Raw genomic sequence first — 26,496 nt, forward strand, 5'->3', positions numbered from 1 at the left:
CTGCTCCTACTTTTTTGGTGGAGCAGCTTTGTGAAAACTGTCAAATGCCAAAATATCATTTGCCAATTTATTGTTTTTTTTTTTTTTTTCAATCAAACAAATTTTTTCAATTCAATCGTTATAAAACATATTAAAAATAATTTAAAATATGGAAAATTACCAAATTGAAATAAAATCCACGTCTGGTCATACATTGACCGTTCAAGTTCCCTAAAACATTAAGTGTTAAAATTAAATTTAAAATTTAAATTTACGGCTGATTGGAAACTGCCAAAAATATAAAACAGGTAGCTGATCTTTTCTGTTCTAATTTGTTTTGACAGCTTTCATTCATTTGTGCTGTTCTGATCTATTCTTTTCTGGTTTTTCTTCATTAAACAGACCTATTTATAAAAAAAGAATTGCCATCATTTCATATTTGCATTTGAAGATACCTGTCAAATTGTTCCGTAAAATCATATTAAAATCTAAAGTCAAAAGAAAAAAAGACATGAAATTGTTTACATTTACCCACATTGACCCTACTTTTGTATATTCATTTTCAGCTTAAAAAATTCCTCAAACTCCTATTAAGAATGAGTTAAGAACTCTTAATACAAAATCAAACTAAAAAAAGCTTTGCTCAGGGATTTTCTTCGAAAAGTTTTTTTTTTTTTTTGGTTGACAAATTAGGTAACATTTTTTTTTTACTGTCAAATCAAGCAAAAAAAACCGAAACCCGGTTTTTCCAAAAACTGGTTTATTGACCCGGTTTAACCGAAAGTAAAAAAACCGGAAAATCCGAAAACCGGTTTTTTTTACTAACAACCGCCATCCCTAGAACATAGTATTAACTATCTTCAATGACATTTATCACAAATTTTATCTTATTCCGAAATTTCACTTACGTTTCCAACTTAATCAATTCCGAATATCCAGTCAAACATTCTTCCCTTACTGTACTCCGATATATCCAACTGTCAGTTTTGCATTCACACACACAAACATGCACACTACTCAGATAAAATATATCCAACACCAACATAAATACTTTCCATCCGTCTCTTTTTTATCCAATTTTTTTCTAATGCCATCACTCCTCCCGCACACGCAGAAAAAAAAACATTCCACAGGCTATATTAAAACAGTTAACCTTTGGACAGTGGTGCCGTTTGCCTTTGCTTCCATCCACCCCGCATCCATGCATCAACTTGTTCTACTACTCTCCTAGCCAATTTGACCCGTGGTCGTGGTCGCCCCCGTTCATCATCTTCATCAACTATCTCTCATTGCATGCTAGTCGTACTAGTCGGCTCTCATTCACAAACAAGAAGATTGATTTGTGTTATTCGATTCAACTGTTCACCGTTCGTTTTTTTCTTCGTTGGTGTATTCGATTCGTTGTCGTTGTTCGTTGCTGTCAACGCTCCGACTCGTCGTCGTCACAGAGCCGCCATCTGCCCGCGTTTAATTCCGAATAAAAAAAATCAACTCCAAACCAAAGTGAATTGTAAAATTTTTGTATTTTAAAACCAATGTGCAACGCGCTGCTCGAGTTGAGTTTGGTTTTATCCGCGAACGGAAGAATTACATACACGCAATTTGTTGCTGCTGCCGCCCTAAAGAATATACCTTTATCGTAAAAATAGGTTTTTTTTCTTTTTTTTTTTGCTAAAAATTCTCGTCTTTCGAACGAAAGAGGAAAGTGAGTCAATTTTTTTTTTTTTTGTCTTTGAGAAAATAAAACCTTGAAGTGTTTTTTTCAATCAATTTTATCCACGGGATTTTAACGTGATTTTCTTTTAGTTACAAATTCCGTGCATCTTCATCAATTTATTTTGTGTAAGTTTTTTTTTTTCTTCTAAATTTTTTGTAGCAAAAAAAAAAAATTGTGCAAGGAATGAAAAAAAAAAAATTCCTTGAAATTAGTCATCGCATTCACACGTCAAATTTTGACAAGACTAGTGTATTCACTCACTCCCAGTATAAACATATCCTTGCGGAAGGAAAACAGCCGGTGCCCTAGATTTCTGTTGATTTTCTCTGCCTCCTTCGCGCTTGACCCCTTGATTATCTTGATTAGAGAGAGGTATCCACCATATATCATCGTCCTTGTACATTTTTTCAAGCATATTAGATCATCCTTGTGTCATTTTTTTTTTTTATTTGTAATTTGTTTGTGTGTTTGTTTGAGCTACTGTCAAAGTGACAGAGTGGGCGGTGGTGGGTGGTTTTTTTTTTTTTATTTATGTATTTATTTGGTTATATTGGGTGAGTTTACAGTTATTATTTTTTTTCTCCACTTTTGTTTTATTGTCAAATACCTTTTCATTTTGACGTTTTGCATAATATTCGCAATTAAGAGACAGATAGACATCACACAACACGACTTTCTCTCATTGAGTGGCATTAATGGGGAATGAAATTTGGGTGGCTATTGCAAAAGTGTCATGCAGATTGTATTAAAGCCGTTGTTGCGGAAGAGAGGTGTTTTTTTCATACGGTATATTCAATTCTCCTCCATTAGGGGGGTTCACACTGACCAACTTACCGGACAGACCCATTGTCATTTGGCCTGATGGCTGAATTATATTTTTCGTCCACACTCATCAGACAATTTTCATCAAAACCCATTTTTCATCTTATTTTTAATGTATCTTTCACCTATTCTGCTCTCAAATTCAAGAGAATGGATTATCACTGTCTGCCGGACAGACATGTCGTTCAATTGACTAACATGTCCGTCCGACCACCAAAAAATCAAAATTTTTTGAAAACCATCCGGCAAACCGGACAGGTCGTCGGATGGGTGTTCACACTATCAAAACAGCATCAGATCAGACCAAACGGCGGCTGGTCTGTCCGGTAAGTTAGTCAATGTGAACCCCCCTATTGAAAATGAAATACATTTTTGTGTAGGTAATTATAATTAACGGGAAACACTATTAGAGTGAGGAAGATGACTCGATTTTTTTTTCAGGCACATGTTATTTTTTTTTTTTTTGCTTTTGATTATTTTTGTTACTTTGCTTGCTTTTTTTTGTTACCGTGTTGAAAGTAAAAGAAAAATAAACAGGTACTCACTCTTCACTCACCTTTACGTAGATATATCACTTCTCAATCTCACACCAAAAAAGAACTACTAATTAGATAAAGTGACAAAATGATATCATTTGTTGCATGTTTTTTCCAAGTTAATGTTTTTTTTTTTTTGTTTGGTGGAAGGAAAAGGATTCCACTTGTTTATCTTTGATAAAGAAAGGTGTTGGCTTGTTGTTTTAGGTGAACTAGCCCCATTTTCCTAAGAATAATTCAAAAGCATTTGGAATGAGAGATTACCTACATAGAATCACTGTATTGCACACAGGATGAATGAGTGATGTATCCGGGGTAAATAAATGTTTAAAAAAAATCATGTTTGTTGCTAACGAACTATCTTCTTTTGCTTGACCAACTTACAGTGCGGTATTTTGGTATAAAACCTGGCCAAAAAATATTTGGGCGCATTATTCACATCAAATAGCTACCAAATGCCTAAAAAGTTATTTGGAAGGAAAAATTTTCAAATAAAATTTTATAACAAGAAACTGAAACAAAATATTGCTTAAGTATTTTTTCTAGGTCGTTTATATATCAGTTAAGCAATTTCAACAGAAAATAAAGACCTTTAACACATACAAAAAAATTAAAAATTGAAAAATGAATGAGGTGTGCTTTTCCTTCTCTACCAGTCACTTAAAGATGGCCCACAAAATTTCCAATCGGGTTCAAGTCGGATAATTGTTCCGGCTATTCCAAGCCAGGAGTATTGTCTACCCCGAACTAATGTTTTTACGAGTTTTTAAGAATTTTTGGCATCATAACTTGCAGGAAGAGCCAATGTAAAGGCTCCTTTTATGGAGCCATTATCTACTCCAACATCTCTCCATTGTGGAAATGATCCATAATTCCGTTGATTTTGTGTAACGGGGTAGAGCCTGCAGCTAGAAAAACCCCAAACTGTCAATGATCCTCTGCTGTGCTTCACGGTAGGGAGCATATTGTTTTGTTTTCAAACATGTCCATGTTTGAGCGCCTGGATGCCATTTTACAATCGGAATAGAACAAGTTAAAATTGCTTTTATCATTGAAAAAAATATTTTTCCGTTTTGTTATCGAGCAATTCAGATTATTTTTTTCTAAATACAACCATGATGAAGTATTTTTATTTGAAAATTTAAAGTGTTTCTTAAGATCCTTTAATTGCCTACCTTTTTAGACAATGCTTAGTATTAAGGAATGACTTTTTTCCGAGCGGAAAGAGATTAAGACCAAATCTCTCAAAGCCTTCCTTACTGTACTTTATGTTGAAGGCAGATTAAGCTCCTCATAAATCATTTAAGAAGTCTATGAAGTTTATGACTACAATCCGTTATTCCATTAAATTATTTATACATTTCATAAAGCTAACAACTTTGTTTGTCACCACAAACAAATGGCGCTTAAAATCGTTACCTCAACACCGAGAATCGAAATCCTTGAAAAATCCGGTTAGTTTTGCACAGACGAAATTCTGACTTTCCTTCATTTTTCAATTTTTAAAATTTTTGAATGTATTAAAGAACATTTTTTTGTGTTCAAATTCCTTAACTGATATATTAACGATCTAGAAAAAATATTAAAACAATATTTTGATCCAGTTTTGTGTTATAAAATTTCATTTGATGAAAATGACAAAAAAAATCCGGAATGTTTTTCACAGCACTGTAAGTGCTTGCCCACAAAAGGAATACAAAATATTAAAAATCAAAAAATGCACATAGAATCCTGTGCTATAACTTTTGTTACAGCTAGTAATTTACATATTTTGTTTTTTTTTTACTCAAGTTGTTTCATTAAGCCCTGATTTTTGGCTCCGCGAAATTAGGCTCCAGGAAATAGGGCCCCAAAAGAAAAAATGAAATAAGGCCCCAAATTGGTGTATTTTTTCATAATGAAAATACCTATGCCCCAATAAAACAAGGCCCCATCGAAATGAAAAAATGCCCCAAAAATAAATGAAATAAGGCCCCAACTTGTTTTGAACTTTTTTAGAAAAATGAAATAAGACCCCAATTTTTCTTTTTCATAATTAATTTATTTTCGGTAATGAAATATCACCCCAAACCAACAGAACCATCTTATGGACGGAACTTTTAAAATTGTTCCTCAAGGATGTTTCAAACTGTTGTTGTGTTTTTTTTTTGGTTATTTTGTTACTTATTAATGCTTTTTTTAATGATCCCTGATGATTTTTTTAAATTGAAAGGCATTTGTTTGCAGTTCAGCACGATGTTTACATTGAAAAGCATTAGAAAGTAACAGAATAGCTTTTTTTTTTTATTTGATTCTTTATTTAGCTTTAGCTATTATTTACAATATTTTGTTAAAAAACTAATATAAAGAAAAAACTTAAATACTAATTAACAATAATTAGATTTTACATATGAGATTAACATTTTTTTAAATATTATCACATTGTTTTCTACTTTTAATTCATTTGGCAGATTATTAAATAGTTTAAAACCTTTATGAAACAATATATTCTGAGATCTGCTAGTTGATAGAAATGGTAGTCTAAAATCACCTCTGTTTCTTAACTGATATGGTTGCACATCGGATACATAAACTATCTTATTAAATAAATAATTTGGCAGCATATTATGTTTTATTTTAAATATAAATATAAGTACATTCATGATTGTTCTCTGATTTATTGTAAGCCATTGTAAAGTATTTAGCATTGATTGTATTGGTGTTAACCTATTGCACATTAAAATACACCTCATTCCGCGATTTTGTAACTTTTGTAAACGCTCAGTCATTTGATTATTACCTAAAAACAGTATTGTTGAACAATATTCAAAATGTGTCTTATTCATAACATTATAAATTTTTATTGCACAACTTGGCGATAATCTATTTCGAATTCTTTGGAAAAAGCCTATCTTCTTTGCAATTTTGTTACAAATGTAATTTATATGCTTCTGGAAACTTAGTTCTCTATCTAAAATTACTCCTAAGTATTTGATTTCATTTACTTTTTCTATATTATTTTCATTGATAATTATATTTTCAGTTGAATCACCATTAATTATAATAGCTTTTGATTTATTAACATTAAGTTTTAATTTATTCATTTTGAAGTACTCTTCTAGGTTTTTTAGATCAGCATTAAGTTGATTGATGCATTCGCCCGCTGTGTTTCCCGAAACGTATATAAGCGTGTCATCTGCAAACATTCTGGCCTTTGAATGTTTTAGAACTTTCTCCAGATCATTGATATAAATGATGAAAAGAAGTGTTCCCAGAACTGCTCCTTGAGGCACTCCCAGTCTCACTTCTATACTTCCAGAAATTTCATTCGCTACTTTTGTATATTGAGTTCTTTTTGATAGGTAACCCTTAAACCATTCGAGTTCTACTCCTTCAATACCATATCTTCTCAGTTTCTGAACTAGTATGTCTCGATCGATGGTCTCGAATGCTCTTTGAAGGTCCAAAAAAACCGCAACTACAACCTTTTTTTCATATACATCAGTTTTCCACTGTGTCACAACCAGATTTAAAAGCGACTCGCAGCTGTGTTGTTGTCGAAATCCTGACTGATAGTCACTCAAGTAGTTGTTCGATTCCAAAAAGCTTTGTAGTTGTTTATGAACAATTTTTTCCAACACTTTACTTTCTGTCATAAGCATGTTTACCGGGCGAAATTCTGCTGGATTTACCGTATTCTTCACTTTTGCTATCGGCACAACAGTAGACTTCTTCCAGTGCTCGGGAAATATTCCGCTACTCAGTGAGTTGTTTAAGACATTCAAAAAAGAAGGCCCCACAATGTCCATAGCAATCAATAACATCCTAGTTGACAAACCGTTAAAGTCTTTTTTACCGTTCATGTTTTTCATTATATATTTTAACTCAGTCATATTTATTAATTTAAATTTAAATAAGGTTTCACTGTTTATATCAATTAAGTTTTTGTATGTCTCAAAAGGTATTTTATCATTTATTTCCTCAACACTTTTCACAAAAAAGCTATTTAACTTGTCAGCTATCTCTTTCTTGTTTTTTATAGTTCTGTTTTCACATATAATTTGATCTATCTCACTTTTTTCTTCATTAAGCACAAGCGATTTTATTGTTCTCCACATTGTTTTTTGGTCGTTAGATTGATCAACTTTTTTGGCAATGAAATTATTTTTTGCTAGTTGAAGATCACTTACGTACTTGTTTCTACATAACCTATAACTATTCCAGTCTTCAGCACTATTTGTCCAAACCGCTCTTTGATGAAGTTGAATTTTTTTTAATTTCATATTAAATAAGTTTTGATTAAACCATCCGATATTGCAATTTTTCGAACTTATTGTTTTTGAGATCATCATCTTACTCATAGCCGCTTTAATTTTCAGACTGAATGATTTTGAAGTTTCATTTTACGTTACTGTAAACTAGATTTTCTATTTCATTGTTTATCAATTCACTCCGAAAAACACTCTCATTAAATGCTATATATTTTATAATTTCTTTATTAACATTTGTATTGGCAAAACTGGTTTCAAAAAATATTTCTATCTGAATAATAAAATAATTTACTCTAACATTATGGTTATTTGTAGAAATTAATCATAAATATTTTTTTTGTTTGTGGAGTTTGCAAATTAATCGGTGATTGGAATAAATTAATAAAAACTTTAAAGAAATCAAATATTGCATCCAAAATCGAATAAATTCTCCAAAAACGAGACCTATTTAGCTATCGTTTATTTATTGACGATTATTGAGAAAATAAAAAAAAAAAAACAATTTCATTTTCTGGGATCGAACCTCGGACACCCGAGTGAGAGGCAACTACTAAATCACCTAGACTATAACACGACTTCTAAGGATACGAAAACTTTTATTTATATAAACTATTTAGGAAATATTGAATCAGAATTGACTTAAAATAGCTTTAAAGATTCTCAAACTGTAAAACGATTATCATCGATTTGATTATCGTTTTCAAAATTACGGAATGACCCCCCTGGACTTTCCTAAGTGTAATTTAATAATCATACTACCATTTTGAAAAACATGGGTGGATTAAAATCGCTAAATTTTGGCGAAAACACCTTAAGAAAAAAATGTGAAAACCTCATTTTACATAATAATTCGCTTATTTTTGTTGTTGTTCTTATCATTAGTGTCTATTGTGCCATAAAATTATCATTATTATATCATTCGACATCATTTTAATGCCTTTAATTGCAATTTTAGACTATTTCGAGAATTTCTATAATTAATTCCAGCTAAAATAGCGTTCTAGCCCACAGTGCGTCAGTTAGATTATCAGAAGAATAAATGTCAAGATACAAAAAATTTTATTCCTAGAATAAGCTTTATCTGAGGTTTATCTGACTATTGAAAAATTGGCTCTAGATAGTTTTATGAGAAATTAAGTTTTAAAGATGAAAGGAGAATGGGCAATTTTGTATAGAACTTGGGCGTTCCGCAGCCAAGAATGATTTTGTTATTTTTTGATGTAGGTAGTTAATTCTTATATACATTGTGCAGAACTTTTATCCTTTTAACGTACTTCACAAACGGATAATATACATTTTAGCATTTAACAGTTAACGCAGATTGTCTCAATATTTTTAATTGAACGTGTATTTTAAGTGCAAGATATAAGAAATATTTACACAATTAAATCAAAACAAAAACAAAAAATGACAGCTTTGCTTTTGACACTTCTCACGAATCTGTTCTAACCTGTACTGACTCAAAGCAAGAACGAAAAATCTTGTTCTAAACCTGTTCTAGACAGCGTCAATGAACAGGAAATTAGAACAGTTCAGAACAGAAAAACCTCAATAAACAGCAAAAAGCTGTTCTTTTCTGTCTGGAACAGTCCAGAACAGCGTCATTGAATATTCTTATTATGTTCTGTCATTTTTCCGAGCTTGAAGACCTTTATCTTGGATATCCAACCAATAGAACCCAATATATTGGCTTTTTAATTAATATTTTGAGTTCAATTGGTTGGATATTCAAGTTTTGAGGTTTTCCAACATTGAAAAAATTACATAAACTCATATTTCATAATTAAATTAAAATAGTAATTCAATTTGTTCTTCGCATATTGCTGGATGCATTAACAACACTAATGTTGCAATATCTTCCATTCTAAATGCAATACAACGAAAAGGCCATAGTAACAATTTTTGCTAAGTTATAGTTCTTTCATTTGATACCAATTTCATTACTGGCCGCCATACGTCCAAAATGCCCATTCTCAAAGCCGGTGCCCCTCATAACTTCAAAACTTCTGGTAGATAGACAATTTGTAGAAAGACTTCACTAAAAAGTAGCCTGGTTATCTACCTGTTATAGGACATAAGATTAATGCTGGTGGGCAAAATTGACTAATTTGATTTATGACCACGTTTTAGGTCAAAATACCGCACTGTGTAAGATATTTTTTTCACTCATTTTTACTTTGTAACAGAAAATTATTGCTGTTGCTTGGTACAAATACAAAAACCTCTTTTTCATACCATGTGCGTTAGTTTAGTCGAGTCAGAGTCTGAGTTATGTTTTAATAATAAAAAAAAAATAAAGTTTCGAAAATGACGTGGCTTAACTGGTTTCTACAAAAATGAGAGAAAAATAAAGAGACTACGCCATGCATGGTGCAAGAACTGCAGGTGCAAATTCAAAAGAAGTTAAAAGATGGGGAAGCTTATTTTTGTTGTTGGTTTGCAGTTTTTGTTGCTTATGCAAGTTTGTTGGTGGACCATGGTATTGAATAGATTGGATGTTAGGTTCAAGGCTACTATACTACTTAAAAAGCAAAGAAGAAAAATCAAGGTAAGTTGGTTTTGGTAGACAGTCGAATCATCAGTCAATTGCAATTTGTAGTATTTTGTGTCTGGTATTAGTTTTTTTTTTCAAGAAAATGACTCAAGTTTTTATTTATTTATATATGATTTCTTGCAGGTAATTGTGCATCATTCTTGATGACTAGCTGGTAGCGGGGCTTTTGAACTCTAATCGTACATTATGTTCTAGGTTCTAGTAATATCTACTACACCGGAATTGGTTAAGAAGATCTCTAGACCATGCACTTGCAAGACGGTTTGCTATTTTTTTCGATTTAATATTGAATTTAAAATTTGAATATAAAGAGACTTCCATGAGGATTTTGATAAATTGATTTGGCAAACCTGATGACTTTTTATATCGGTGAACTGTGACTCACTGTTGGTATGGATTCCATTGTATAAGTAAATTTCATCTCTTATGTTTCGGGGAATACCTAACATGGTAAAACCAAGTCATAACTACTATACCATAAAAACCTTAGTATCTATTATACATATTATTACTTATGGTACCCATGAGCTTTGTATTATTGTATTAAAATCTGCCTGCCTCAACCAACAAGACTGTCTAAAATAGCTGATTGTCTATCCAGATCAGTGCTAGCCAAGAAAAAATACAATGAATTAAAGAAAATTGGAACAAGGATGTTTATTGTTTATTGTACGACACTTATCAAAAGATTGCGAAAGTAAAATTGTTTCGTTTTAACAAGCAATTCCCTCAAAGCCGATCCCCCATAACAACTTTAAATTAGTTGAATTATGACGCCCTACTGTGCCTGATTACAAATACTTCTATGACAGATGAAAAAAATCAGGCAGGAGGTTATTTAAGGTACTTCACTAAATCAATTTTCATAAAAATGGTATTTTAATGCTCAAATCCCATTTCATGTTGGCAAACGATTTTTTGTGACAATGATTAATATGCACAAAAAATAGTAAATGCTTTTACTTCAAAAATTGTAAAGTATAAACTTTTTTATCCACATTTTGTGCATATCAAACCAAGTTAATACTTATTAATTTCCTATTGCTAGTATTTACTATTTTTTATGCATACGGGCCAATGCCTGAGAGTAACTTCAATATTAATATGAATCGGTTAATTCTTACGCAGAAAATCTTTTATCAGCTTTCAGTTATTTATTACTTTTCGTCTTTTGTTCTGCCATTCAAAACGCTGTATAAGATTATAGTCTGTCGTACGTTGTATACCTACCAACTTAAATTTAATTCGCCAAACAAATTATTCAACAGAAAAAATTTCGATCTATAGTTCAAGTAGTTAAGAGGCGAAAACTATCAAGAGAGAGAAACAAATTTGGAATTGCATAGTTGACAGAAAAAACATTTGACCATAAACAAGACAGCTATTCAGTTAGTATTTTTCCTAGAGTTTTGAAGCAGGGTTCTTTTAGATGGTCCAAGGCACTGATAAGCTTTTATGTCTTTCCTATTCTTCTAGTATCTTTCCTTACAGATAGAAATCTGCGTTTGCTTATGTGAACTTTCTTCCCCACTCTATAATATACAACAATTGCACTAAGTCCTTGTTTTCCAAGAAATTTGATGATCTTCTTAATGCTTTATGTAAATTTATGATGTTCCAATTATTGCTGGGACTCGTGAGTATACCATTGAAAAATTCTTGCACTCTATGGCGATGGTAACGTTATGTAGGTACTGTCTTATTCTATATTGCTCACCAAAATTTTCCATTTTGCATCCTCTCTTGAGAAAGACATTTTCCATGGAGTATCCATTCCAAAATTTTAAAAGTCGTGTATTCGCCAAAATAATATGGTTGATTTGTTTTGATAAGTTATCATTTGGAAAAATTTTTAATTAATTTTTATACTTAAAGTTGAACCCATCTGCTTACAATCGGTCAATGCATGTCTAGATTTTTAGATCGGTCAATGCATACTTGTTTTTTTTTTTTTTAAATAAAAATAAATCAAAACCTTTTCCTGATAATCCATGTAAATCACGCCAATTTCGAAACTTAGTCATCAACTCGAATCCATGCAATACACCTATAAAAATTTCTTTGATTCATTTTCAATTATTAATCAGCTCTTATTAAAATCGGGCAAATTTAAATTGCGACACCTCTTCTTATACCCAAAATTGAGTGATTCATCGAAGCTTTGTGATAAGATACTTTAAATAGTCGCACTTGACTATCGACTGATAAATTCGCATTAACGATATTCTGCAATCTTTTATTTTTATCTCTTCCTCTTTTAGATTAGATAATGAAAATAAATAGATTTCTGTGTGCTCGTCAATAGTGGTCATGAATTATTGCTTAACCTATTTTATATTTTCTCCATAGTCATGATTGTTTTTCAAACAACTAAAAGAGAGGCGTTACTTTTTTTGTTTTAGTTAGAGGAAGTTTCCTGATACAAGATAATAACTGGTTAATGAAATAACAATCATTTTGGAATGTGATGCGACTGGATTTGCCTTCCGAAGTAAAATATCTGTCTAATGTAAACTCTATTGCTTATTTTAACCTTAAAAGTTATTTAACTGGTTAAAAAAAAAGAGAGAGAGAACGAGAAAAAACTATGAGGAAATTCAATTATCTTTATTTTGATGTTTACCTTCAATGCACGAGACTCTGATCGTTGCTATGTTTCTCTGTCTGTGTTTTTTTTTTTTTTTTTCTATTTCTATTAGTCTCGGTTCTCGAATATAGCGTGTCTGGATGCTTCCGAGATTGCAATGCAATGCAACAAAAAGCAAAAAAAAAACAAAAATAACACATCCAATTTAAGTGTCATAATAATGTGCATCGTGTACTACGACGAGTACAAGTTCACCTTATTCACGAACGCGATTCTGTCGGTCAATGCGCACAATCTTGTATCTTTCGCAGAGTAAGCACCTTATAATCTGAGATGTAATGTTGCAGATTAAAGGCGCTTATATCTTTGAATCAGTTTGGAGAGCAACGAAAAAAAAATTAATGAATACTTTTTACTCAGTTCTTGCAGCAAAAGAACTGATGTAGATGAGAAGCATATCTTATGGAATGATAAGAGATACGTTCGAAATTTGGCAATTCCTCGTTCAAGTTTATAACACTGAAAACTAACTCCCACGTGATAGTCTCGACAGCGAGTAAAACAGAACCGGCAAAAAAAAGGCGCGTGCAGTTCAGTGTTCTTAAATATAACAAACCTTCACATGGTATCCGAAATAGGCCACTAGCAAAAGGTTTCTATTGAAAATTCGATAGCAAAAAACTTTTTTTTGTGGCACGACACCCCATAGGCCTAGTGACCAACAACATTCAACAACACTAAGAACTAAGTCTTATTTTAGCCAATCGGTGTTTTAGAAATGTTTAGTAGACATTATTTACCAGAAAAAGTTCCAAGAATCGATTACACGTACAATGTCAAGTCAGGCGTTAAGAATTTCGCATCTCAAGTCGTTAAGGATCACTATAAATTTATAAACCTTAAAGGATCACTACTCAGTGAGAGAGATGACGAGACCTTCCTTTCCTTCTGTTGGTTTTTACACTGTTAGCGAAGTCCTTATAGGATATAAAATAGTAGAACATCTCGAATATTTCGTTGCTGTGTCGTCTTTAGCAGTTGTTGTTTTGTTTACTGATACAAATTGGACTATAAGTCCTTGATAGAATTCCTCTCGAATATGCTAACCGAGTTTTCATCTGTTTATGGATCTACATTTTTCAGAAAAGATCTAAACTTGTTCAAAGAAGAAACACTGACTACATTTTCGCTCTTTAGTCGTTAGTTGAGTTTACAAGTGTGATCAGGTTAAGCCATTCATTGGCCACTTTGAAGTTGGTTCTACCGATAGTGACGTCCTGACCAAATGAGTAATAGGAATCGACTCTAGTTAGAGATAGTTTTGTTCGCCTCTGACGCTTTGATTACAAGGGCACCAGTAATAACTCAAAATTGTTACCAGTCCAAATCATCTTCAAAGATATTGCGGATTACGTTGATGAGTTCTGCTTTCTCTTCAATCTTGTCGAAGCTATGAGAAGTGTCAAGTATTATCCTGATAAAGGATATCAGTTTCACTCAGATGGTTAGGTTAGGTAGAAGTAGCGGTCAGCAAAAAGACTGACACACTTAGACCACTTATTGGTCCGTTGTGATACCATGATTTTGCAAAGGAAATTCCTCACTAATTAAACCAGTTCGAGCTTTTAATAAAGCGGTGAAGGTTGAAGATGTCAGTATTAATTAGTTCACTAGTATCTTCTAAGAAGTATTTTTCCAAGTATAATTTACGTCTACTGGAATGGGAAGGACATGAGCAGTGAAGATGTTGGATTGTTTCTTCTTCTTCTTCCTCATCAAAGTCAAAGCAACTTTTACAGAAGTCGTTTTTTGACTACGCCAAGTCTTATGGATTGACTGGAATACGAATATATAATGTCATAAGCAGTTTAAAAATAATAATAAGGCGGTGTGTATCGATGAGAATGCTTATGTCTGATAAGAGCCATGTTTTTTGGGAAACTCAATACTTAGCTCAGTAAAATTTTGCACGGGAAACTATAACAAATGGATAAACAAAAGTTTTTTATTTGTTGCTTTACAGAAAATTTTTTTTTTCTAAAAGTGTACATTTTTAACCCTTTAACAATTAAGGATTTATAATAATAAATAAAAGTAATCGCTTGTTGTTGTTTAAAGCATAAAATGTTTACTCAGTAAAATACTGAGTACCAATAAAACATGACTAAGGTCATTTAAGATCATCAGTAGACAACTTTACATCAACTGTTGAAAGGATTTGTCCTTCGCTCTTTATTTTACAAATGGTCAATGGATTTTTCGTGTGTGAAAAAGTTCTGCTTTTTTTTTTTTTTGAAGTGTTGATCTCGTTTAAGTCGGTTGCTTCATTGATTATATTATTATTATTAACGTCTACTTCTTATGGCTGTTTATTGGGGGGAGTGTTAAACTTCATCACCATTAAGGAACTATTTTTGCTTAGTTTGTGTAAGTACCCTCGGGATCCAACCATATCTTACTCGGTGGAAGTTTTGTGAAGCCTTGGATTCCTGATCCTAACCTGGCAAAGGATCTTTTGGGCTCATTTCACGCAAGTTCTAAACATAATTTGTCGGCCTAGGGTTTAGCAGTTTTTTCACAATTGCATCTTTTCAACATTGAAATTCTTCTGTGGGGTCTATTGGGTTTAAAGCTTCGTTGGATATACGAACGCGTACCTCAGCATCCACCAAATAGCAATCCCTGAATGTTAGTATGTTCCAAAAGCTTAAAGAAATTCCTCCATTATTTTCAGTATTGTTAGGTTATGTTAAAGTGGCTGCTGGGCAGAGACCCGACTCACTTAGATACCAAAAAAGACTAGCGAGTTTGGAACTAACTAGTCATTTTCTGTATGATAGGTTTGAAACTTTTGCTATCAAGAAGAATCTAGCAGACGTCATTTTTGTCTTCCTTAGGAATTAGTGGTTATGAGATTCAATTGATTGAAGCCAGCCTTTCCATGAACTTTCCTATTACCGAAATCCGGATGCGAACATCTGATTTTTCCCATCGAGTTGTCATTCTCCATAAATTTCGATTTATACTTAACTTTTTGAGCAATACAATTTTATAATTATTTTCCATTCCTCATTTTATTTGTTTTTTTTTTAACAAAGAGTTCATACATTTTTCCCTGTGACTTTTTTTTTACTGATCCAGCATAAAGTACTGATCGAACTCTAGTCGATAGTTTCAAACCCTAAAGAAAATTATGTTGTTAGTTTTATTACATGGACAAAGTTGGAATCCTATGCGGGTTCATTTATTTCATGTTAGATTGCGTCGATTAAATTTATCAAAAGGAAAAGTAGACATGGCTGGGGAGTATGTAAAAACAATTTTTAATGATGAGAATTTTAGGGTGGAAATGGAAACATTAAAATCAATTTTTAAGTTAGAAGAATTGATGTTCTTCGCAAGAGCTGACTTCTCAATGAAAGAGAGTTTATTCCATTAACTACAACAGCAAATCCCCGACTATCAATTAATGATCACCGAGTATAGTTGCATATTTTTTTTTTTATTTTTATCGTACCATGACGTTAAATTGACAAACCCTACTATATTATTATAAGGAGAAGAGAAAGCAACAAAAGAAAATAATAAAAAAAATAAAATAAAAGGTATTTAAACGCCCAAGAAAGATTATGGCATTGTCGTAGTCTTTTGAAATGATGACGTTTACAACAATCATCATCGACTACTCCACTGACCCATAACTCAATTGGTCATGACATTCAATGAGATGCTTGTGTCAAGTGAGCAACATTTAAATTGGTATATAATTTTGTAGATAACAAATAAATTGTTTTTGATTTTATGCTTCTTCCTTCATCTTCTCTAAGTTTTTTTTTTTTTACTTTTTGGAGTAATGGTGTCACTTTTTAAAAATTGTTTTGATGGTCAATGATTGACGTTATAGGAATGATTGAGGAGCATTTGCTTATATGGAATTTCAACTGGTCAAGAAATTTTTCTTAATTTCCAGGAAATGTTTTTAAAATAATTGACAAAAAAAGAAGCACACAAGCGTTCAAGTGTTGGTCATCTGATTTTGTGTCCTCTTGGCTTAGTCCTCGTCATAGGATCTTCAAGGTTTAAGGTTAAGGGGTCATTAAAAGTTTTGGCATTCCAGTCAATATGACTGTAACATCACAAAATCATTCTAATAAATTCCTTGAATGCCAAAGTCGGTTATTTTTTTTAAATATTTGAATCACAGTTTAAAATCACGTGAAAGTCACTTAGCAGTATTAATCATAAGCAACCATGGAAATCTTACAAAGTCATTAGCATAAACATTTTTGTTGTTGTTTTCCTTCTCACTTGGTATTACCGCAATTGAAAAAGGAAATAATGCATAAAATGAAGTGTAGTAAGTAAGATTTTGTTTAGTTTTTGTGTCTATCTTCATTTACAAACAAAAATTGCTGCTCAAGTATCTACAAAGCTTGAATATGTAAAAAAAGAAGAAAATTAAAAATTGCGAGTAATTTAAATTTAACATTTTTACTCGCGATTTGTAGTAAAAAAACAACGTCCCGACTATTTTTTTGTACATTATTCCTTTCCTTTAATTAACTTCCACGTCATCATGAGATAGAGTTAGTCATTGTCATTTTTTTTAAATTTTTTTTGTTGTTTTTTGAAATTTATATAGGTTACAATTAGTAACACTTTGTTATTCTAATTAAATAATTAACATCAAAGAACTGCAATGTCGTTGCTCTTATGATAGATGGCATAATAAAGAAGTAACAAGCTGTCATCGGGTAATGCAATGCAATGCAATCAGATCAGACAATTAAATTAACAAAGATAAATGACACTTGACTTGCGTATATAGCATTTTATTATTATTTTTTTTTATATTTTCGCTGGTCATATCATTTTACGTAAGAGCTACTATTTTTATTGAGTTAAATTTATTCGCATTTTGTTGAGTAATAAAAAAAAAATTAGCGAAACAAAAAAATTTGTTTGGAAAGATAAAGATGAAGATGATAGATGAAAGAAATATTTTGAAGTAGTAAATTAAATGGATTGAAGGATTTCAGAATTATAGTAGAGGGAAATAAAATAAGACAAATATACAGAAAATAAGATGGAATAGTGACAAAGTTACAGGTATTTTGTTGCGATGGTTAGTTTTCAATTCAGTTGTATTACTATAGTACATTTTTTTTAATGAAAAAAAGTTTATCAGTAACTTATTACAACTTTATTAAACATTATAAAATTATTAGCTTCCGTCAATCTTTGCAAATAGGTTAAGATACCTTTGAAATAGAAAATATGTACTTATTTAGGAAATAGGACATAATTTAGTGAAATTTAAAGAAACATTTTTGTTTCAAGCTGGGTGAATTTTTTTCAGGCCCAGAGTTTAAGAAAGCACGTGGAAGGTTACTGCAATGGAAATAATTCAAAACCCCTTCATGTTATAGCTATCAAGCTCTTAAAACATGTAAAGGCAGTAAGTCAGCTGATTGAGAACTTACAGCTGTGTTCAAAATAATAGTAGTGCCTGCAACAAAATAACATTTTTTAAATTTACGGTGCTTCTACGGTTAGATGACAGGCGTATTGTCCAGATGAGCAAAGTTGAGCCTTCTGCATCGCCGTTTCAAATCCAGAAGGCCTTAAGCCTGGATTGCAGTGCAGTGAACATTCGGAGGCGACTGTTAGAGACTAATTTGTACGCTTGAAGTCCACGAAAAGTTCCGCTGTTAACAAAGAAATATGTTAAAATACTAAAATTTTTGACTTTCCATGTTTAACTGTTTTCGTCGTATACTTTGGAACATTATTCCGTATTGGGTGGACGTCGGACGTATTGTGGAGATCCAGTACCACCAAAGAGGACAAATTTGCTCTCATCAGTAAACAATATGTTACGCCATTACTTCGTTGGCCAGTTTTTGTGGTCATTTACAAACTGGATACGCTTTTTAATATGTTCCGCGGAACTTTTCGTGGACTTCAAGCGTACAAATTAGTCTCTAACAGTCGTCTCCGAATGTTCACTGCACTGCAATCCAGGCTTAAGGCTTTCTGGATTTGAAACGGCGATGCAGAAGGCTCAACTTTGCTCATCTGGACAATACGCCTGTCATCTACGACGGTCTTTTTTCTTTTTCTACCGCGCGTTTCGGGTCTTTTGTTGAGTTTATTGCATTGGCTACCATTGTAGGGGACCATCCTAATATAACCTTGAATTTCCAAGTAGGTTTTCCCTTCTTCAAGCAGCTTTCGTATAAGTTTCCGTTATCCGAACTGCAGTGTTTTGCTCTTCGAACTTTAAATAGATTAAAACCGAAATAAATCGTTTTTTGTTGAAAAATTGTCCAAATTATATGAGTACTTACTTTTAAAGCAAAAATAAATATTCTAAGTTATAAACCGCTTTTAAATTCTTCAAAAATAACTTTAACTACTATTATTTTGAACAGGCCAAATTAGAAAGAACAACCAAAGGTCAATGAAAAATTATTTAGCACCTTCTTTTTCATTTAAAAACTACGATACATTTATTAGTAATTGACCGTTACAAACTTTGACATCGAAGAAATTAAATTTTTAACCGTAGAAGCACCGTAAATATAAAAAATGTTATTTTGTTGCAGGCACGTAAGTAAGTAAGTTGCAGGCACTACTATTATTTTGAACACAACTGTATATTAAAAGTCTTGTAATCTTTCTGGTATCAGAAGGTGCTACCAAAAAAGTAAAATTGATGGCTCGAAATGCATGAGATTTTGAAATCGAAGTTATATAAAGGAAATGGTCTTTGATAATAATTTGTATGTGCGGTGCCATGTGTAATAGGGTGGTCAAAAATTGGTTGCATATGCGTTTTGTATTACTCACTTGAAATTTCAGCTTTTTAGGTGAAGTGTAAAGCATGGAATACACGGTGCAATTATCGTACCGATTTACAAAATTTGAATCGCATTCGATAATTGCATCGTATGTGTGCACCGAGGTAGCCGCTGTACCCATATCGCACGGTCGAATGCTGAGGATGGAAAACAAGAGGTAGTATGCGATTGATTAGATTGGGGTGGTACCGTGTGTGCGCTGTCAACTCACCATTGATTTAGTTTTTGATATTATATAATTTTTTTTTTAACAAACAACCAAATAATGGATAAAAATGAGAAAAATTGTTTGACAGTTAATGAAATCGTTAGTGAATCGCATGGTTTATGTGCTTTCTTTCGATATTGGTAACGATATCGGTACGACGCAAATCGTGTGCGATGATTGTATCGTGTATTCCATGCTTAAGTGGGCGCTCAACAGGCTCAAAGTTTTTGCTCAGATGCTGTTCTAGCTAGGTGCTCTTGCCTAGTAATTAACTTTTTTTTTTAAATTTATCAAGTGAATTAAGCTTTGACGTGGTAAAGTTTTTCATGATATGTTTTTTCATTCATAAAAAACACTAGTTAAGTGATGTTTTCACAGATTTTTTTTGTTCATTTAAATTCGTCTGTAAGTATTTTTTGCTTAAAGTTCAAACAAAACAGAATTAATCAATGAAATATGAATGACTCGAAACCAAAGAAACATGAAAATCAAGCATGTATGCTTATCATATTTAAGCTAAATTCCAACTCCAAGCCAAGTCCTATTACGATATAATCAGATATTAACGGCCATATTATTCACTAGTTTAAAAAATACATCTGGATGTAAAATTGCCAAATGTCAAAAATAAATCAAAATCCAAAATAGTTATCCCGAATTTAACTATGATAATAGTTAAAAAATAGTTAAAAATGACTATTTTTTTCACTGTGAGATAGTGAATATTATGGATTTGGATTTATTTTTGACATTTAAGTGTATTTTTTAAACTAGTGAATAATATGGCCGTAAGGGTAACAAAGTCTAATATTTCAAAGCTGATGAGCGCCCTCTTCTTTTTACTTTTGAGAGCTAAAACTTTCAGCATAGGTTGGTATTGATGTCTGTCGGAAAATATTATTTTGGGAAGTAATGAATTATATGGTTTATTTGTTTGCCTTATAATGTGAACCACACTAATGTGTAAGTCAATTTAACTTTATATTAAGCTAAAAGCAAATTTTAAGTCTTTGGAAAAGTAATGATTAGATATTAGTGTATTCAAGATTTCATCATTTCACTTCTCCAATAGCTTTTGAGTTATTTAAAAACCATAACTGATTGGGGTGAGGTACACTGGTGAAACTTTTATCAAAAAGTTTTCGAGAGTTTTAGCGAAGAAGATCTTTAAAAAATGTGGTATTGGATTAAAGTTTGACTTTTATGAAAGCTTTAACAGAAACAATAGAAGGGTAATAAACGCGATTATCTTGTTTCTAAAATAATTACAAGCTTGTAACAAGTTTTCTCAACTTTTTCATTTATGCACATTCATGTTTCTGGCTTCAGGGGGCGATATGTAGTAGTTTATTTTTGCTCAATGGGATAGAGATAATTAAAATAAATTTCCAAGGATTTACTGTTTTTTTTTTTGTAGTGCACCAAAGTCCATATTTACTTTTGGACTTTGTTTCGTGCTATTTAATGTTAAATGCATTATTAGTTTAGTTATTAGCTTAATTATAAGTTTAATTTTATTAGTTTAATTCATAATACGTAAAAATGTAAATAGTCCAAGTTCTAAACGGCAAAACTTTTAATTAAAGTCTAAAATTCATTCTACTTTGTACATCACTCATCTCAAAATATTTTTAAAAAGTGAATGAGCACGTGTTCCATTATAAACTGAATATCCAACCACTCCTTAATTGCTCATGTATGTATTATAAGGATGTTCGTTATTTAAGAACCAAGTTCCTAAGTGGAAAAACTATTTCAAAATAATAAAAAAAGATTTTTATTTTGACGCTAGATGGCGCGCCAAGATGGTTAAAGTTTTTTCTCATTTTAAATAGGTACTATATGTTGACTTATGAGACCGTTTGCATGTCCCTACTAAACCAGGTCCTAGAAAAATGGTTTATACTTTTTTGAAAACTGTAGGTATTCAATGTAGACAAGAACCCCATCAAAAAATTTTACTTTGAGGTTTTACCTAAAAAAATTAAGGGATTTTTTTTATTATGTATTTTAAAATAGTTTTTTTTCCACTTAGGAACTTGATTATCGAAAAAACCTTAAATAACGAACGCCCTAATGTATTATATATTGTGTGATGTACTATCTAAAGGTTATTTTGTTTATTTTTTTTTTTTCATACGTGCAAAATGATTTGTACATATTTTTAAGAAAATTTGTTTTTACAATTATCATGTGTGTGTAAGTTATTTTTCAATTTGTAGGGTCCAAAAGTTTCTCTCAATACACAATTTATTCTTGTTACCGCTTTGGAGAAATTTACTTAGATTTTAAGTGCAAATCATTAATTTTAATCGATAGGTTAGGTCTAGACTCTAGAATATAAAAAAAAATCTACCTTTTAATTACGAAAGAAAAATTGTTTAATGAATTACGAAATCAAAAGTGATAATTTCAAAAACATATATTGACAAAAGAAATTTAAACATATTTTCCAGAAATGACGTTTGTTCATTTTTATAAAATGTGTTTCTCGTTTTAATTCATTAGCACCTACCTGTCCCTTTACTCATTATAAATTAAACAAAAAAAAAATATAAGAGGGCTTATAACTGAGGTCTCAAAAAAATGATAAAATTAAGAACAAAATACTTATTTAAAGGAATGACAAGTCATCAAGCCTCCATAGTTTTTTCTTGAACAATTTTTCTTACGTAATTAATTGTTGATTACAAAAGTGGAATAAATGAGTAACTTTTAAACAATTTACAAAAAAACCAAAAAAAAAAATTACGTGCATAGCCATGCGTTAAACTAACAGCTGGAAAAACTCTGATTAAACACAATTCAGGAAGACAACAGAAAATCTCAACAAAAAAGTTGAACATTTCTTTAATTTTTTTTCAAGCACTAAATGCTTTCCCTTGTTTTAATTTTTTTATAATTCTTTTATTTATTTATTTGGTATGTGGTGCAAATCTTGTGTGATTGCTGCCAGTATACATATTCATTGAATGAATCAAAACGCGTCAATTGGCATTTCCACTTCACTGCGATGAAGTTACTTTGCAACTTTTTTTTTTCTTCTCACCATCCACTTATCAAACCAACGAACCAAACTGTTCAAAAAAGAGTTATGAAAATTAAATACAAAAAATCAACAAAAATAAATAAAAAAAAAAAAAAACATTTTGAAATTCCATTGGGTCTTGAATATTATTTTTTTTTTTTATTTGATGAAAGTCAGGGACAAAAAAATAAAACAGAGTGTGCGTCGGACCACGCACATAACTTTGCCCGAAAAAAGCAGAGACCTAAAGTGGGCGACAGTGTTGTAGCGTTGTATTACCTACGTGTACGTAACGTAAGCATAGATATATAAAATATGGTCGGTCACTTTAACTTAACTGATGGTAGGTAACCTAGCCGGCTTTACCAAGCCTTTAGTCTTATCTTGGTTTTTTTATTTTGTTTTTTTTTTTTTTTTTCAAGTTTCTTTAATTCATTATATAGAAAGTGGCACGGTGAATTGAGTAATATAGGGAAACAGGTGACATCGCCCAGCAACTGATGTAAAAAAAAACGATGTGAAGTACAGGGTGTTTTTTTTTAAGTTTTTTTTTTCAATTATTTCGTGAACTTTTGAGCAAAAATAATAAAGTAAATAATAATACAAAAATTAAAAGGAGCAAAAAAAAGACATCGTCAAAAGAAAGAAAGAAAGCGAGGTCAGAAAAATGTAAAAACTATTGATCAAACACAAAACGTTATAAGAACTCATGGCATTTTCAGTTTGAATTCAAAAATACTTAAAAAACCAAATTAAGCTTAGATCATAAGAAATAAATTTGGAACTATAAACAACCAAATTTTTTTATATTTTTTTATTTAAGCTTAGAAAATTTTTAATAACTCGGCAATATAGTATTTTCAGGTATTTAAAGATTAAACTAAAAAACACCTTGTTTCTGTAAACACACTTAGTTAAAGAACGATTTTTAATTAAGAAATTTGCATAATACAAGGGCCCATCAAAATATGCGTATATATGAACATGTAGATTAGGAGTTCGAAAAAAAAAAAATAAAAATAGAAAACTAAAAGTCTAATTTAATCCACTTGCGTTAAAACTGGTTAATATCTTATACAAAGGGGGTCATAAAGTAGTAATCAATGAGATGTGTATGATGATAAGCATATCATCACCTAATATCACATTCGTATCTTTCAAACAAACTAAACAAAAAAAAAAAGAAAAAAAAAAAAACTCGGTTATCAATAAAAACAAAAAAATGTTATTTAAGAACATTGACCCCCTTTGATAGGTATAATGATGGGATGTTGGAAAGAATAACTTGCTTTATATTATTTTTTTTGAATTTTTTTTTTCTGCTGCGTTTGGAAAGATTAAATTTTAACTTTTGTTTTAGTTTAATGAAATTAATATAAAGTTCACATGAACTTGTTTTTGGATTTTTTTTTTCGAGTTACGTAAATACTTTTACTTTTTAGACAAAGTTATGTTGCACCCGTAATAGGAATTGCAACTTGGAATTCCACACGTTTTAAATATTACCATACAATATAAATTAAGACAACTTTAGATAATTTTGCTTAAAAAAAAATGTTATTGCAAATAAAACAAAATTGCAATAAATAATTTTATTGCAATTAATAAAAGTAATGCATATTTTTAACTTCTAATATTCGTCCCATTTCTTACTGTAATATCAAGGCCAATTTAAGGCCAAAAAGTCAAAAGTGTAAAAAGAATTTTTTATTTAGCATATTACACAATATACATATATTTTTTCTAATATGCGGTTTGCATTGAAATTTTGTTTTTAAAGCAAAATTGTCTTTTTCTTAAGCAAAAATATGTGTTTTTTTTTTATTTGTATGGGAGGACGTAAAAAAATGAGTTTTTACAACCCGGAATACATTTTTTTATCTGGAAATAAGTTGCCTTTACTTCCTGAACAATCTCCTTTGGTTCCTACTGAAACAAATGATATAAAGTAGCCCAGTCAGAATGTACAAAAAATTAAGCTGAAATGGAAAAAAAAATTAGATCGTGCAATTTTTTCATAGGACGGTAGAGGGGATCACTGAGCTTAAAACTAGTATTTCGGGAAATCAAGCTTGAGTCAGAGCCGCCATCTTTGTTTTAAGTAAAAACAAGTTTTAGTGAATAACACGGCCATTTTTGATTTTTAACAAAATTGATATAGGTAAAGCTTGTAGAAAATTTTATTTTCTATAACTTTTATCTTAATAATTTTTTGTATATGACCCATATTTTTCGAGTTAATTTGAAAAAAAAAAAAAAACTATTCCCTTTCAGTATAGATTTTAAGATCAACGCAATATTGGAGTGTTTTTATAAATGTTTTTGGGGATGAGAAATCTAGCTGGAATTTAAGTTATGCAAATTCCTGAAATTTTACAAACAAAAGGAACTATCTTAGTGTCATTTTAAACAAAATTTTATTGTTCGTCAGTTTTTCCGCTTATTGTACCTAATGTATCAAACAGATATCAAGTTTTCAAGGAAGGAAAATAGTTCTTATAGATACCGTTATGATTTATATTTAAAAAATTCTGCAAATTAAGGCATAAAAAAAAACTTTTTTTGCAATTTCTAACAGTAGGTAATATTTCAAAAACGGGAGCTGATAGGATAATTTTACTTCGGATTCGAGTTCAACACACCGAAAACCTTCAGAAAAGTATATTTTGGTTCATGTGGGAAAAATCTTTTTAACTTCAAAATAAGTCAAAAAACGATTTTTTTTTTAACTTACTAACAGTAATATTTCAAAAACGGGAGCTGATAGACAATTATGACTTCAGATTTGAGTTGAGCACATCAAAAACCTATAGAAAAGTATATTTTTGTGTCCGCACCAAAAAAAAAATTAAATTTTTTAGATCAATGTACATTTTTATTAAACTGTTATATAAAATCATTAAAGGGGCTAGACCCTTGCTAAAAGAACAAGGTATAACCATCCGAAGCATGTGCTACTATTTATTGGTATGGAGGTATTCAATTCGTCTGTATTTTTTTTTTTTATGTTTGTTACCTCATAACTTTGGACTGAGTGAACCAATTTTGATAAGTATTATAAAGCTAGTGCTCGCAGTGTGGTCCCATTTCAATTTCGCCCAGTTTCGGCTATAGCAACAATGAGAAAAACCATAAAACCCAGTTTTGGTACATGGAAGTCGGTTTTGTTTTTTTTGTTTGATAAAAATGATTATTTGCCTCTAAACCGAATAAGTTGAAGTCAACACCACATCTGGTAATTTTTGTCATCCAAATATTTATTTGTTATACATTTTGTCATAATCTTTTGTAGCTCGATATATAATTTAGCTATTCCAAAACCAATCTTGTTTCGCCCTTATTTAGCCCAGTCATTTTAGTCATTTTTAAGCCCAATCTGCGGAAAAATTCCTACTGGGCTGAATATTGGTATACAGCTTAATGACGGCTTTGTTATAAAGATGTGAAAAATCGACATTGATATCGTGTCCGCGTTAAGAGTTATAGGGGCCAAAAGGTCACGAAAAGTTTTTCGCAAATATCTCGCGACCTATTGATCGGAGGTCATCAGAGGTTATATACAAATTGATGGTCGTGAAATTATCTACAACATATGCCCAGCACGTTTTTCTGTAAGATGAACCGTTTCGCGAGTAGAGCGCAGAGAAGGTGACTAGATTGCACTCACATACGAAAAAATACATATTTTTGGTTTATTTTGCTCGATTTTTGAGGTTTTTATCGAAGTAGCTTAATTTTTTTAGTTTTATTCAGTTATCTTATTTCGTAAATACGGATTAACTAAAAAAAATAAAAATGTACACATTGGGATAAAAAATATTATGCAAAAGGGGGAACCCCGTTTTTTGGAAATGTTGTATGTTTCCCTTTTTTGTACAATAAGTGCCTTCATTATTAAGAACACACTTTTTAAACATGGTTCAATTTTAGTTTTGAGCTTGTTATCAATTTT

General features: G+C 31.2%; 1 protein-coding gene across 1 annotated transcript in view; it reads left to right on the plus strand.

The window, feature by feature from the left end:
* Positions 1-1,249: 1,249 nt before the first annotated feature.
* The window catches only part of LOC129913756 (elongation of very long chain fatty acids protein AAEL008004), a 62,252-nt gene continuing 37,005 nt past the window's right edge, over positions 1,250-26,496 (plus strand). The window contains exon 1 of the mRNA XM_055992587.1: positions 1,250-1,821. The gene's annotated coding sequence lies outside the window, so the exon portion shown is untranslated. The remainder of the gene's footprint in view (positions 1,822-26,496) is intronic.

The sequence above is a fragment of the Episyrphus balteatus genome, chromosome 3 (genome assembly GCF_945859705.1).
Source record: "Episyrphus balteatus chromosome 3, idEpiBalt1.1, whole genome shotgun sequence".
NCBI classification, from domain to species: Eukaryota; Metazoa; Arthropoda; class Insecta; order Diptera; family Syrphidae; genus Episyrphus; species Episyrphus balteatus.